General features: G+C 37.5%; 1 long non-coding RNA gene across 1 annotated transcript in view; it reads left to right on the top strand.

Annotated features, from left to right (window-relative positions):
- The window catches only part of LOC125281116 (uncharacterized), a 190068-nt gene that overhangs the window by 72149 nt on the left and 100878 nt on the right, over positions 1 to 17041 (top strand). The window contains exons 3-4 of the long non-coding RNA XR_007188189.2: positions 4523 to 4577; positions 8472 to 8554. This is a non-coding gene — a long non-coding RNA (uncharacterized LOC125281116). The remainder of the gene's footprint in view (positions 1 to 4522; positions 4578 to 8471; positions 8555 to 17041) is intronic.

The raw sequence follows: 17041 nt of genomic DNA on the forward strand, positions 1-17041 counted from the left end.
AAAACCACCTATGAAAAGCCTACAGCGAATATCATTCTCAATGGGGAAAAGCTGAAAGCCTTTCCCTTAAGATCAGGAACACGACAAGGATGCCCACTCTTGCCATTATTATTCAACATAGTACTAGAAGTCCTTGCAACAGCAATCAGACAACAAAAAGGGATAAAAGGTATCCAAATTGGCAAAGAAGTCAAACTGTCTCTCTTCGCAGATGACAAGATACTCTATATAGAAAACTCAAAAGACTCCACCCCCAAACTACTAGAACTTATAGAGCAATTCAGTAATGTGGCGGGATACAAAATCAATGCTCAGAAATCAGCTGCATTTCTATACACGAACAATGAGACTGAAGAAAGAGAAATTAGGGAATCCATTCCATTTACAATAGCACCAAAAATCATACGTTATCTCGGAATTAACCAGAGACATAAAGGAGCTATATTCTAGAAACTACAAATCACTCTTAAAAGACATTGAAGAAGGGGCGCCTGGGTGGCAGAGTCGTTAAGCGTCTGCCTTCAGCTCAGGGCGTGATCCCGGTGTTCTGGGATCGAGCCCCACATCAGGCTCCTCCGCTGGGAGCCTGCTTCTTCCTCTCCCACTCCCCCTGCTTGTGTTCCCTCTCTTGCTGGCTGTCTCTCTCTCTCTTCAAATAAATAAAAATAAAATCTTTAAAAAAAAAAAAAAAGACATTGAAGAAGACACAAAAAGATGGAAAAATATTCCATGCTCATGGATCGGAAGAATAAACACAGTTAAAATGTCTATGCTACCCAGAGCAATCTACACTTTCAATGCCATCCCGATCAAAATACCAATGACATTTTTCAAAGAACTGGAACAAACAGCCCTTAAATTTGTGTGGAACCAGAAAAGGCCCCGAATCACCAAGGAATTGTTGAAAAGGAAAAACAAAGCTGGGGGCATCACGTTGCCAGATTTCAAGCTATACTACAAAGCTGTGATCACAAAGACAGCATGGTACTGGCACAAAAAAAGACACATAGACCAATGGAACAGAATAGAGAACCCAGAAATGGACCCTCGGCTCTTTGGGCAACTGATCTTAGACAAAGCAGGAAAAAACATCCAGTGGAAAAAAGACAGTCTCTTCAATAAATGGGGCTGGGAAAATTGGACAGCTATACGCAAAAGAATGAAACTTGACCACTCTCTCACATCATACACAAAGATAAACTCCAAATGGATGAAAGACCCCAATGTGAGACAGGAATCCATCAAAATCATAGAGGAGAACATTGGCTGCAACCTGTTTGACATGGCCACAGCAACTTTTTTCATGACACATCTCCAAAGGCAAGAGAAACAAAAGAAAAAATGAACTTGTGGGACTTCATCAAGATAAAAACCTTCTGCACAGCCAAGGAAACAGAAAAAAAACCTAAGAGGCAGCCCACAGAATGGGAGAAGATATTTGCAAATGACACTACAGATAAAAGACTAGCATCCAAGATCTACAAAGAACTTCTCAAACTCAATACACATGAAACAAATAATCAAATAAAAAAATGGGCAGAAGATATGAACAGACACTTTTCCAATGAAAGCATACAAATGGCTAACAGACACATGAAAAAATGTTCAAAATCATTAGCCATCAAGGAAATTCAAATCAAAACCACCTTGAGATACCTCCTTACACCAGTTAGAATGGCAAAAATTGACAAGGCAGGAAACAACAAATGTTGGAGAGGATGTGGAGAAAGGGGATCCCTCTTACGCTGTTGGTGGGAATGCAAGTTGGTACAGCCACTCTGGAAAACAGTGTGGAGGTCCCTTAAAAAGTTAAAAATTGAGCTACCCTATGATCCAGCCATTGCACAACTGGGTATTTACCCCAAAGATACAGGCATAGTGAAGAGAAGGGCCATATGCACCTCAATGTTCATAGCAGCATTGTCTACAATAGCTAAATTGTGGAAGGAGTCAAGATGCCCTTCAACAGATGACTGGATTAAGAAGAGGTGGTCCGTATATATAGTGGAATATTACTCAGGCATCAGAAAGAATGATTACACAACATTTCAGCAACATGGACGGGACTGGAGGAGATTATGCTAAGTGAAATAAGTCAAGCAGAGAAAGACAATTATCATATGGTTTCACTCATTTATGGAACATAAGAAATAGGAAGATCGGTAGTAGAAGGAAGGGAAGAATGAAGGGGGGGTAAACAGAAGGGGGAATGAACCATGAGAGACTGTGGACTCTGGGAAACAAACTGAGGGCTTCAGAGGGGAGGGGGGGAATTGGGATAGGCCAGTGATGGGTATTAAGGAGGGCACATATTGCATGGTGCACTGGGTGTTATATGCAAATAATGAATCATGGAACATTGCATCAAAATTGGGGATGTACTGTATGGTGACTAATATAACAAAATAAAAATTAAAAAAGAAAAAAAGGAATATAAAAAAATAAAAAATAAATAAAAATAAAAAAGACCAACTTTGATTTAAGTAGTCTTATTTAGAGCCTTGATTATTTTTCTTTCCTACAAAATTTTCTACAAGCTTCAAGTTGCTATTAAGAATAAATTTCAATAGCAAGGATTGAATATGTCACCAAACAGCTCATCATTCCTTCTCGAAAGCATACAATAGTCAGAAACATGCTGCTGTATCACAAATAACAGTTTTTCATGACAGTGCAGATCATTTCACACAAGGAAAGATTATAAAAGATCGAAAAATTAAATTATATATATATATAATTTTTTTTTCATCTGCGGGATTTGTGTGAGACTGTATTTCACCTAAGGGTGAGTGGTTATGATTGAATCATATGTCTTATACTTACGTATTCTGCTAGGCAAAAGTTAGTATCTACATTGTTTGCCTGATATACTTGCTCCCAAAAGAGTAATTTGTGTTCCATTTATATATCAATACTGTGGGAAGAGAAAATGAAGAAGGAGAAATCAAAGTTTTCTCCCAGCTTGCTAGCATGGGTACAAGGATGGATAGTGAAGGAATTCAGGAAGGGAAGTAGGGGAAAGAGAGGGAGCTTTTAATTTGTCTTCTCCCTTAATGGAAAATATTACTACCTGAGTATGGATGAGTCTTATTTCTGGGGTGAAAGGTAGGACTTTTGAAATGTATTATGTGCACTCATGAAATTAACACAGCTTTCCTTAACTTGATCCCGCTTTTTTAGAAGGAAATTACAGACATACATTGAATTTCTAAAGGTCTGCTTTTTATGGTGCTCTGGTGATTTAGCCTCTGAGAGAAGCAGGATGTGTGGAATGTTACAGGCACCAGAATTAAAAGACAGATCTCTTCTTCAGATGAAAGTCCTACTCGTTAATTCCAAATGTGAGGGCTACACACAACGAGAAGTCAGCATCTCTATGCAGGTGCATACGGGGTGATTAGGCAGTTAATTGCCTTGTTCTATCTATGTCATATATTTGATGTCATTTGATATTTTATAAAGTATAAGTTGCTAGGTTTTGGCTTAACAGTATCATTACCATGAGGAGCATTAGAGGCTGTGGGAGAATTGTTCCCCTGAAGGTGAGTGAGGCTGCACAGTCATTTTGCTATAGGAAAGGGAAGCCCCATGGTTTCAAAGCCCCACACACTGCTTTTACGATTGTACCACGAACAACTAAGGTGAATGAAAATGGATCTGAGAATGAACATTTGGAAATGACAGAGGGGTTTAGTGAAGAAACAAAGTTCTTTCCTGTTTCCTATTAGGTGGAGAGGCCTATATTTTTAAATACTCTTGCATTATTTTGAACTATAACAAATTTCTCATGTGCAACTTTATGGCAGATCTGGGCTGCACCGAACCTGCCTCTAGTCAGAAAAGTTCAGGTATAACTCTCCAGGGTTAAACAGTACTTTGCAGATATGCCGCTCTTTAAGAGAAGTATTTTGTGGGAATCTGAAGAGGAGAGAAAGAACATGTAAGTAGACCTCTGAAGAAAGACAGGGCTTTATGAATTTAAGGGAGAAAAACATGGCAAAGAATAGAAGAATCAGTATGCAGAATGAAGTAATTCAGCTTCACTAAGATTCTTCCAAGGAGAGAGAGAGAGAGAAAAAAAAAAAGAATGAAGAAAGTTAAAAAGAACAACAGACGTGGAGAACCCAAAATGAACTAACAGAACCTATAGCTTGGTTGAATGGATGATTAAAGAATGGACAGACTGCAGGACAGGATCTAGGGAAAGGCTAACATGGAATTTCCAATAGGCAGGGTTCAGAATTCAGTGACCCCGAGGAGAACACTTTTGACCTAAGGCTTAGAGAGTTAAACCTTCAGTCAAACAAGAAAGGTCAAAGTCAGGCAAATGGCAGTTAATGGAGATAAAAATGGAACCTGGAAATGTCCAATTTGGAATGGGTACAGGTGAGACAGGTAGCCTGTGATCAGTCACCTGGAATACCTAGAAGATGACTCAGAGAAAACCAGAACAAACCTTAACTTTACCATTAGACTATTTATTTGTTTACTTCCTGATGTTTTCCCTATTCCTTCTCTACAGGAAGGACTTTATTCAGTTTTGTCCCCCAAGAACCTAAGAAGAAATCTGGAACACAGTAAGTGCTCAGTAAATGTTGGTTGCTTAGTTTAAGGGATGATGTAGGGTCAGAATTTGGTAAGGCAGTAAGCATTATTCTTTTCCCAAAAAGCCCTAATTGTAGAGCCAAGAGATTCTAATTTCTGCTTTTGCTTTTATTATTTCTTTTATTTTGGGCAAGAAGCTTCACCTCTACGCCACTTTCTTGTCTATAGAAAGACTCCTTGGCCAGTCCTCCTTGACTAGGAGAAGAACACACTTCCAAATGTGAAGCATATTGATCCCGCTGGATCTGTCCAGCAGTCTAGTTACTTAGGGCAGTGGTTTCCAAGATGTCTTTTAGCCACTTTTTTTTTAAAAAAACAAAGCTCTTATGGGAGCCCCATATATAAGCCAGATGAATGTGGAGTTTAAAAACTTGATTGTGCAGTCTGATTTAGAACATGTTAATGAAATAACCTTGGACAGTGGTTCAATCACTGGGTGAGACAACAGAATCTGCACTGCTTTGAATCCACAAATGAGCACTCATCACTAATCTCCTCTCTAGAAAATTGTATTCCTTTGTTGCAGGGATGAGATGGTCAGTGGAAACCACTTCTATTAATACACACAGTCTAACTCACTAATTCAATGATGATGATTGAATAGAATAATCTTCATTTAAGGAGAACAAATTTCCTTGACATGTAAAGTTACATTATTTTTATTTATTTATTCTTTTGTGGAAAGAATATGAAATGTCAATGTCTGAAAATAATGTGTCTATTCTCATAGATCAGCATTTCCAAAAGTGTATTCCATAGAATAGCAGAAATCCCATGAGAAGCAGCATGAAATAAAGTTTCCATGGCCAAAAATGTTTAGGAAATTAAGCATTTCCTATATTCTTCTTAGAGATCTACCATAGACATTAGCACTTTGAAGTACCTAATTTTCCTGTACCAAAACCACTAGTTTTCTTTAAGTTTTCATTCTCCAAACCTGTTTGACTATGAAATTTTTTTTTTCAATCAGTTATTAACCCATCTACAGAATATACTTTGGAAAATGCCCTTTTGGCTCAATGGCAATTTCTAACCCACCATAGTCTATTAAGTTTGCAAGTCATGAGAAAGAGCTGCCCTTTTACTTAAAAATTTCTTTTTTTCTTCTCCATGGAGCAAAAGTGGAATTTCTGAGGTCTTAATATTCCCCAGCCTTGGTACAAAGCCCAAAGCTATAAAAGGCATCTCAGAGGCAATTGCTCCTTTGGAGCATTATTCGTCAAGAACCTCTCCCCTAATACCCTGGCTATGAGAACAGGAGTGGGATGAGGGTATGGGCAAAGATCAGGAAAAAGAAGAGACAGGCACTGCTTATCTCAGAATAGCTATAGCCTTTTGTCACCCAAGGCCTAGAATGTGTTTCAAATTTGAAATTTGACATTTGTTTTGAAGACAGATCTATCTAGTAAGCTTCTGTAGATACAGTCCAAGTGAACAGGTAAATACATTTTGTGAAACCACAGGGTCTGCCGGTTTGTTGCCTTAACAATGCCTTCTGTTTGGATAACTCCTTGATTACACAATCTATGAGAAAATCGTTCTTCATTACTATAGAAACTCACTTGCCACAATATAATGTTGTCATAAACCCAATTTATGTTGACATATTGAGCAAAGCAGAATCACATTTTGCTCCCCATCGTGAGTTTAAAATGCTCATCTGACTCCAAACTCCAAGTTTAGTTAGTGAAAACTGATATCTCTGCACTGGGGAGCTGTTTTTGGTAAACAGGTTGGCACATCATGTAAAAGAATCTCGATGAGAAGGGCAGCGGAATAAGAAGGATGGCATATTGGAAAAAAACGCCTTTTTCTTTGACTCTTGTCAAGAACCTGACATAGTAAGTGTTCAATCAACATTTATCGAATGAAAAAGATAGATTGCCTCTAAGCAGGTGGCTAGGCAACATTAATCAGTCGGAAATCTTGGAGAAGGGGTTCAGGATCATGTGCAGTTCAAAAGTGTGACATTACTCAAATGGATACTATTAATGAATAATTAGATAGGATTTCGTCAATTAACACTAATTTGAGGAAAAGGCATTGTGACCTCATCCATACTTTCTAGTACTGGATCTCCAATAGCAGCCATGATAGAGAAAGGAGAGATAGGAACTGTTTGGTTCAAATCAATTTAATTAAAAACACATCATGCACATATTATGTGTGTTTTAATACCATCTCAAGATAAAGTTTAACTTCCATATGTGAGAGGTTGGGAGAAAAACAGTCTAGTCTAAAGGGTCAGGATGAGCAAAGATGAGGATGTAGGAATCACTGAATATACTGAAGAAACTCTAATTGGGCTGATTTTGAAGTTCATGTTCTTAGTCATTACATATATACTGCCATCTGACATGAAAGGAATAAACTCAGCTTTGGACAAATGGAATTTGAGTTGTCAGCAGGGTTGTTCACATGGAGAACCTAAAATGCACCTGATTGTTTTTTTTTTTTTTTAATTAAGATTTTTTAAATTTATTTGTTAGAGAGAGAGAGAGTGAGCACAAGCAAGGGGGTGTCGCAGACAGAGGAAAAAGCAGACTCTCTGCTGAGTGGGGAGCCCAATGCAGGGCTTGATCCCAGGACCCTGGGATCAAGATCTGAGCTGAAGGCAGCCGTTTAACCGAATGAGCCACACAGGTGCCCCCAAAGGCACCTGACTGTAATTAACATGTTTGCTCCTTCTGTATAAGCTCATAACTTTGTAAGCTCATGGTTTCTGTTGAGATCCGCTATGGTGAGTATGGGCAGAGAAGTCAGTGCAGTGCAATGGAAAAAAAAAATCTTGGGCTAAGGAATACGGAATCCATATTCTAATCCTAAAACAACCTCAAACTTATCATGTGATTCTTAAGCATGTTACTGCACCTTTCTGGACATCAATTTCATTATCTATTAATTAGACAGTTGGACATAACTAAGGGTTCTTTTCAGTCCAACATTGGCTCTAAGTTGAACTGCAATAAAATATAAAAAAACACCTTTTGGAATAAGAGAAGGCATAGCAATTAGATAAATATTGGGTCTTTCTGATCCTCCAATAGAAAATAAACAAAGACAGCATTTTCCACATTGTGTTCTCCAAAATATAATCATATGATCACTCATTTAATAATGAAAAAGGAAAGAGTAGTTCACCAGGACAAGGTTTGAGAAATGTGGAATACTATGTGGTCTTTTCTGGAAAAAAAGTTATGTTTATGTTAGGATACTAAAGGTTCTGAGAAGTCCTGCAACAATGGATCCTTTAACTAAATTCATTTAAGTTAGCTCTTGTTATCCATTACTTTACCAATAATAACGTGCAATAACACTCAAGGAATGGATAGGGAAGTTTAGCTAACAGTTAACTTCCACTGATTTCAGTGAATGAAGGGTCTGTTGCTCTCTCCTTATTAGCAGAAAAGACTGTAGTTACAGGCAAATGTTGCAGATTTATTAGCATTTCTTTATTATACTGTAATAGAAATGACAGGATTTTGCCACAACTTATCTAGATTACTGCAACTCTGATGAATAGATGACTGAGTTAAATATGTTGGTGCTATTACAGCATAGGGAATACAGCCAATAAAAAAAATATGTTGGTGCTTTGTTTTGAAAGTCCACTTTCACAAATACTGATAATGTGAAAAGTGTCCTTCTCTCTTACCCAGGAGACTTCCTGTGAGGTGCTATATTGGTTGATTCAAATTATAAACTTTTAAGTCAAACTTTCAAATATTTATGTAGAATTCACTATCAGACGCACATCAAACCATTCTATAAATACCAACAGGAACTCAAAATTGTGGGTTTATGATTTAGTCCTTATATACACATTATTCTGTCCTTATACACCTTTGACAAACTTCTTCTTTCAGAAAAAGATATGCCTGATTTCACCGGATGATGGAATTGGAAGAGACTCTAGAATTCAAATTTTCCAAAGCCTCTCACTATACAGGTGAGTGATGAAAACCTACTGAAATGATTTCCCACAAATTGGTTAGAAGGTTGGTGGGAGAGCTCTAGTTAAACCCCTATTATATTCCCAAACGAGTGTACACCATCAACTCCTACGATGCCTCACCTCAAAGGGTTTTTCTAGCGGGCTTCAGCCTACCGCTAGCAGAGCCTGTAAGGTCTAGTCTAATTGGGATAGACATAAACCACAACCACAGTTCATCCTTTTGCCCAGTTTGGTTCCTCTTAATCACCTTCAGGAATTCCATTTGGTTCTGATTTCAAGGATATCTTAGGGTAGAAGATGCTTAGGCCTGAACAAAGTGGATTAAATAAAGGAATATCCTGTGGTGTTATTCAAAATGCTTAACAGTGGCTGCCTACTTCCACATCCACCAGTCAGAACAATTGCTGGCTATTAACCACAGGCTTAACTGGGCTGGTGCTCATCAGCTGTAAGCCAGCCTTGGAGTTCTCCACTTCCCTCTTCTCTCCCATAACCCTGGTGTTCATTGTGCATGTATCTCTGTATGCCTGTGTTTGCAGAAATGAAGGTGGAGTGGAATGAGGCTGAGAGCTCTCATTGTATTTATAAATTCACTCATCAAATATTTACTGAGTCAGATGCACTTTTTGCTCTTATGAGCCATTATGTACTACAGAGAATGCCTGAGTAGGGGCTACTCTTATGTACCCCTTTTATTTAAACATACTTCCCAATCCCTTCACCATTTCTGGGATTCTACACAAAGATATTTCACTGAGAACCTTACAAGGGACAAGTCTGTTCCTGTTTTTCCAATTCTAGTAGCATATATTTACTAATAGAGAAAGGTGCTATCAAATATAATTTAATCATTACAAAGCTTTCCTTTTCTTCCTATTTAATTATTTAAGGGTCCATTTCCCTGAAATTTGAGTGCCTTGGAAATTATCCTTTCTGCATGGCTATGTAAGCAGTTCAAAAGTTTCTGTAAAATTAGTTGGACTCCCTTGAAAAACAGAGATTAAGTGAGACTAATGACATCAGGGATGGCCAGCCAAAGCTGGAATCCTCAGTGTCAGCCATGATGATGCAAATAGTTTTCATCATAGCAGTTGTCTCCCACCATGACCCTAACAGCTAATATTCAAGACAGTGATCTAAGGAACTTGTCTAAAATGATGGTGTCAAAGTCAATTTCAGTGTGGCAATTTAATATTTCAGGTGAAGCCAACATTTTGCAACCTTCTTTATTAAAGGAAGCTTGGTATTTCTTTACTTTTTTAAAAAATATTTTATTTATTGATTTGAGAGACAAAGAGAGAGAGTGGGGAGGAGCAGAGGGAGAGAGAGAGACAGAGAGAGAGAGAGAGGCAGACTCCTTGCTAAGCAGGAACCCAACACAGGGCTCGATCCCAGGACCCCGTGATCATTACATGAGCCGAACGCAGACGCTTAACTGACTAAGCCACTTAGGAGCCCTGGTACTTTCTTTACTAAAAGAAATCTTGCATATGACTCACTTTGTCAATTCACTTTTTTAAAAATTATATATATAAAGAAGTTTCGGTCTGTAAAATAAGACTTAGCCAATCGTACATTTAATTAGGAATACCAAAGAAGTAATCGTAACGCATGTGATTTGCTTTGGGGTTGTAGATGGGATAATAACTGAGAAGCATGCAGCCAAGTTCAGCGAATTCACAATGTGTCTGGGAGGCATCTAGATAATCGCCGTCCATAAGTAATCCTTATTCATATTGTCCCAATCTCTGACTGAATTTCTATGACAGCTCTTCTCTTTGTACTTGCCCTGCCTCCCTCTGGTGGTTTGCATTCAGTGATAGGAGGTAAAGGAAACACTGGGGAAGTAAGTGCTAGAATTCTCGTCATGCCATTGAGGTGAATTGGAGTAACTGAGTTGACCAAGAGTTTACTCGAACAGGACCTGTGACTCTTTCTAAAGGAAACTTGACTGGCAATTGCTTCTAATGTAAGTTGACTAACATAAGTTCACTGCTCTGCTGTTGCTACTGGGCAAGGCAGCTGATGCGCAGGACTTCCCAGCAGCTGAACTAACCGCTGGCAGGAAGGGGACAGGTAACAGAGCTCTTCCCTTAGCCTCTCTGTTCTCTGCTGTAGTGAGCCTTTGAGCTTAAGGCTTTAGGCTCAGGAAAGTTTTGTATTCTTTGGAAAGATACAGATGGAACCTAATGTTTATCAAGAAAACCTATTATTATCATGGCTGATTGATATACAGGAATATACAGTAGTCTTTAGCCAAATTAAAATATACGTTAAAATGGACTTTTTTAAAAAGAAAGAACTGATGGGAAAGGAAGGAAAGAAACTAAAATGAACTGAGTGCATACTAAGAGCCAGGTAATTATATTTATTACATTATCCTCACATCAAATGCAAATAAACATTATCCCCACTTTATGCATAAGGAAATAAAAGTTTGCAGATGTTAAGTGACTTTACCAAGTTCTCACAGTCAATGAGGGGCAGAGACAAAATCTGGAAACAGTTCTTCAAAACCATGCTCTTTTCATATTTCACACTGATTCTAGAAATACATATATTTAAAATCAGTATTAGGTAATGACAGTTTGAAAATAAGTTGTCAATGATTTTTCTTTTTAAAAAAGAATTGTCTGTGCTTAAAAAAGTATGTGAAATTTTGCTTTGGAAAACATATAGAAGTTTGGTAAACATTTATTGTCTCTTAAATGGACAATTTGAAGATTGTTAAATATGTTAAGCAGATTTCATTCTTCCTCTTGGTTAATAGATATTTGACTTTATATTTTTATAGAATTCTAATTTTTCATACATTTTTAATAATTAATTACAAATAATGACAATATATTTCCCTTTAGAGTCTCTTCATGAACATTGCTTGTTGAAGGGTTATGGGCTAATAAGGATTCTTAGTTTTCATTAGTAATCCATTATAACTACCAAAACCTTCAACAAGGACCAAATCTAAAAGGCATTAAGAGATTTATGACTACTCATTTTAAAATCATTAGATGGGACACCTGGATGGCTCAGTCAGTTAAGCATCCAACTCTTTTTTTTTTTTTAAGATTTTATTTATTTATTTGACAGAGAGAGAGACAGCAAGCGAGAGAGGGAACACAAGTAGGAGTGGGAGAGGAGGAAGCAGGCTCTCAGCAGGGAGCCCCATGCAGGGTTCAATCCCCGGACACTGGGATCATGCCCTGAGCCAAAGACAGACGCTCAACGACTGAGCCACCCAGGCGCCCCAAGCGTCCAACTCTTAATTTTGGCTCAGGTCGCAATCTCAGGGTTGTGAGATCGAGTGCAGCATTGGGCTCCATACTGGGTGTGAAGCCTGCTGAAGATTCTCTCTGCTCCTCTCCCTCTGCCCCTCCCCCGCAACAAAACCAAACTATTAGACAAATATGACTTTCCTAGGTCAACTGTATTGACTATATTGACTTTTATCTAAATCATACAAGTAAACTAATAATCATACTTTGGAATGATTATCGCTTAAAGACAGGTGTAAATTATTTATATTCTTTTTTCTAACTTAACTGTATTGAAGCAATTTTTCACAAGCGCTTCAATGTCAGTTTCAGAGTTGCTCTCTGTGGAATCATGCTAATTCTAGAGTTGGCCACCAAGGTGAATATTGGGCTAGATCACAACTAATACTCCTTGATTAACTTCTTCAATATTCTTATAATATGTAATTTAAAAATGCAGTACAATATTCTCTCCTTCTATCGGCATTAAATGTAGAGTCTATACAACCAAAGATAATTAAGATCAAAATCAACATACTCAATTCATCAAGGATCTTCTTAGCCCAGTATCAGTGGTGAGGCTAACGTTGATCCCAGGGCTCTCCTAAACCAAAGAACTGTGGGAAATAGAGCCAGCCAAATGTTTCCATCTGGTCCATATTAACTGCTGTTTTAGAGTCAGCCTAATTAAGCATTGGCAAGAAAAATGCTGAAATAATTTAGAAAGGTGTAAAGAGAAGCCCATTAAAACAAATAAATAACAAAGGAACTTTCAAATATAAAAAGCAACACTTTTAGGAGTGGTTTGCTCATATGGCCATCAGTTAATACTTCATTAAATGCCACGGAAGTTCATTGTTCATGGCACTGGACTAATTGCAGTTCAATTCTAATTTGTCTCCCTAGAACAGAGATGTTTCTCATGGAGTTTTGTGTATATCAAGTTCAAGACTTGAAATGGGCAGCAAACATCACTGTAAAGTGCACAAGCCCACCCACCCGACTCTCTCTCTCTATATATATGTACATATATATATGCATATATACACATATGTATATATATATATATATATACACACACACACCCAGTTGACAAGGTAAACCACATGACCCCGTGGGCTGAAAATATTTACTAGAACAGGAAACAAAATTAGTAGCACAATTGGAAACATAGCCTAGAAGCTGTTTCCTTGATTTATTTTTAAGACTAGGATATTTATCACAGTCATTCCAAAATGTCATTAAAGTTATTTTTTAATTAACACTCAGTGTTTCTTGAAAAATAAAGTAACAAGAGTCCTATTTTATTATAAGAAGACAATATAGAAGAATTTGATTGTCATATAGACGAGTCCTATGGCAAAATGTGCTTTGCTGCTATTTTCACACAATAGTATCAAAGACAAAAATTCAACAGCACCCCATTTAAGAGCAATGACAATATCCTGCTCAGACAGCACATTCTTCCTTGTAACAACATAAATATTAGATGCTTAGAGAACAAGTCAGAATATGTCTCTTTTGGCTAATTTAGTGGAAGCAGGAAAAAATACTGCAATATAAGAGTTCATGCATTTTAACATAATCTTGATGGGATTTTACTACAGGAAAACTTAAATATTATAAGCATTATACTCATGGGGATATATAACTATCTTCTGGTAAAGTTTTGCTTTACTAATTGCATAAGTTTGTAAACTATGAACAATTTTATAATATGTGTTAAAATCCTTAAGACACAGAGACCCTTTGACAGTGATTTTTTCCCCTAAAGATATAATCATAAATTGGCTGATATTTAATTATAGAAATAGTCATTATAATATTGTCTACTGTGGTAAAATTTGGAAATAATCTAAATGCTCAAAATAATGGATTTGTTAAATAAACTTTAGTACATCTACACTATGGAACACTGTGCACCCATTAAAAATTGTATTAGAATATTTAATTACCTTATTACATAGATATTTATTACATTAACACTTTTAAAAAGGACTACAAATTGAATGCACTGTATAATCTTGTTTTTGTAAATATATATATATATGCACAGAAGAAAGGCTTAAAGAATAAAAGAAAATGAATTTTTCTTATTAAGCAGTGGGGACTATCAATGTTCCTTAGTCCTCTTAGTAGTCTTTCTATGTAGATACTGTTATTGTTATTGTAATTTTGTAGCTGTGGAAACTGAGTCTTAGGGGGCTAGGTAAAATATTAGTCAGATTGGCTGTGTAACAAACAACCTCCCCCAAGTCTCAGTGGCTTAAAAGAACAGATACTTATTTTTTTTTGCTCAAGTCACATGGAGCTATGGGGCAGCCAAAGCCCCCTCTGTGGATCTGCTTCCAAAGACTTTTCTTCTGTGACCAAGGCTGAAGGAGCAGCACTGACCCGAGCATGTTTCTCTCCTGGCAGGCAGCTGTCAGGCCAGAGGAGCCAAACTACAAAATGGCATTTCAAACTTTGCTCAGATGGGGTAAGACACAGGGACTCAGTCACATCCCTTGACTTAAGCAAGTCACAACATGAAGCCCAAAGTCAATGTATCAGGAACAAATAATCCTTCTCAGAATAAAGAGAAAGTGAATAATTAGAAACACACACACACACACACACACACACACACACACACACCCAGGACAACTGCACAAATTTTCATAGCAGCGTCATGGCAAAGATGATACTAAAACCTCTCCAGGAGGTGGGTTTGCAGGTGATTTTCTTTTGCTTATCTGCATTTTCTAACTTTTATAACATGTAGGAATTGCTTTTGAAATATAGAAAAGGGAAAAAAAAAAGACAAAATAAACTGACTTGCATTTGTTCTGGGTTTCATTTGGTGTTGCTAATAGGAATGTTCCCTGTGGTGTAGATTTGGAGTCGAGAATAAGAAAGCTTTACAGGGGAGAAGGGAAAGTTATACTCATCTCACCCTAATTGTTTGGCCCTGCTTTTAATCTGTCTTCTGGTAACTGGAAGAATACTTAAAAAAATGTTTGACAATAATCCCTGATAAGGAATACCCCACAGATTAAAAGAGGGCACTTAAACCAAGTGGGAGTGCCATTTCAGAGCGGTCCATTCTCTATAATTAAAGCTTCATTCATGATACCAACAGCAAGTTGCAATAAAAAAAAATGAGTTAGTACTAAATTAGCAATACGTTTAAGACAGAATGTCTGCTGGTCTTTCTAATTACATCTCTTAAGAGTGCCCTGACGGTGATTAGCTGTTAAAAATATATTTCACAAATGTAATTACTAAACTATAAAGGGAAATGAATCTCACTGGCCAATGAGAAATAGTCATAATATACCCATAAAAACAACTGCAAACAAAGGCGGAACACATTTGGTGATATTATAGAAAATTGCCCACGTTTTCCATTTCACCTCTTATCGCCATTTTGCTTCTCTGGAAATTCCCACCAGCAGGAGAAAAGAACAACATATCCTATCTTACATTTCATATTTGCCTTTCCTAATGAATGCTATGGTAACATTACTTAAATATGGCTAAAAATAGTTAAATTTTGCAACATCTGTGCTTGAAATAAAGGCAACACCTGACTTCAAAATAATAGACCTAAGATAGTTAGAATATCTAACCTCAGCAATATCTGGTACTCAAAGAATGCCAGCAGGAATTCTTTAACCATGTATTATTTTCTCCGTCTGGCAATATCTTTTCCTTTTTCTCACTGTATGTGAAATCTGTGATCTGCCGTCTTGGGCAGACACTCAAATAATACTTGTAAATAAGATAGGCCTCTATATCTATCACAGTCCTTAAGGTTTTAAGACCAAAGAGAAATAAATGTTCAAAATGCTCAATGACTAGGCTTGTGATATATATTGGACCCAAAAAAGTATGCCCCATTGGCAACTCTGTGTAAATTACACCTATGGTATATCTTGAAATGGTATTTTTTTAGCATGACATCTCTCAGAAAGAGAGAGGCGTTACAGAAATGTAGAAAACACAAAACTAAACAAAACAGCCCTCAACAACACCATGAAAAAACTGCATTAAAAAATAAGCAAAGCACCTGAATAGAAGTGTCTCCAAAGACGAAATACAAATGGCCAATAAGCACATGAAAAGATGCTCAACATCACTAATCATGAGGGAAATGCAAATCAAAACCACAGTGAGATACCACCTCAGTGGGAACAGGGAGGAGAGGTTACTCTTTAATGGGTACACAGTTTCAGTTTTGCAGGATAAAAAAAGTTCTGGAGATGGACAGTGGTGATGGTTACACAGCAAGAGGAACGTACTTAATACCACAGAACTGTGTACTTAAAAATGGCTAAGATGGTGAATTCTATGTTATGTCATTTTACCACAATGAAAAATGAAAATAATAAAAAGAAAGACAACAGAAGAAGAAGGAAAAAAAGAATCTCTGAATGACTGGTATCATTTCGAGTGCATCACTGACATGATGAGAAAAGATGAAGTAACTGGCTGGGGTGGAGCTGAGGGGTAAGAGCAAGTGCTGGTCTGGAGACAGGGATTCAAGCCCCAGCCCTGCAATCAGCTACGTGTGGGAATTTGGGCAGGATGAGGACTATGGATGGGTACAGTGAGAAACCGCACTGTAAGCCCTCTAACTTCCAGTAACTCTACAAACGTATGAAGATGGAGAATGATGAATACAGAATTGAGTATTAAGCACTGCAGTACTTAGGGATCGGGACAAAGGAAGGAGGAGGGAGAAATTTCCTTATGGAAAACTGCGTTCCAAACAGTGGTCAGGATCTTAGGACCTAGAGGATACATTGCGTACTCTTCTCTCTCCCTATGGGGTAAGATCGTTTCTCGCCTCTGGAGGGCAGCGTGCCAAACACCAAAAACTCAGTTCCATGACACTGCTTAGAGAGGACCAGATGCCTTGCTTCAGTAGAGAATGGTTTGGAAAGAATCATGAGAACATCCATTCCTGGATAGCTCCAGAATGTGGCCAAGAAATAGAAGACATTCAATCAGGGCTATTAGCTATTTTAATAGCTCTTCTCTTTTCCTTGTGGGCATTGCACAATTCCTAGTGAAAGTGCAGTGACAGCTGCCTTGAGCTACCATCAAAAACAGAGTGCTGTGTCATCGAAATGCTTCACGAGAGTGGTTTTGCCCAGTTAATAAGCATATCAGTGGTGAGTGCTGAAATCATCATAAAAAAGCAAAAAGAAGGAGCATAAAACAAAACTGATTCATAAACTAA

The sequence above is a fragment of the Ursus arctos genome, unplaced genomic scaffold, assembly GCF_023065955.2.
Source record: "Ursus arctos isolate Adak ecotype North America unplaced genomic scaffold, UrsArc2.0 scaffold_3, whole genome shotgun sequence".
NCBI lineage: Eukaryota > Metazoa > Chordata > Mammalia > Carnivora > Ursidae > Ursus > Ursus arctos.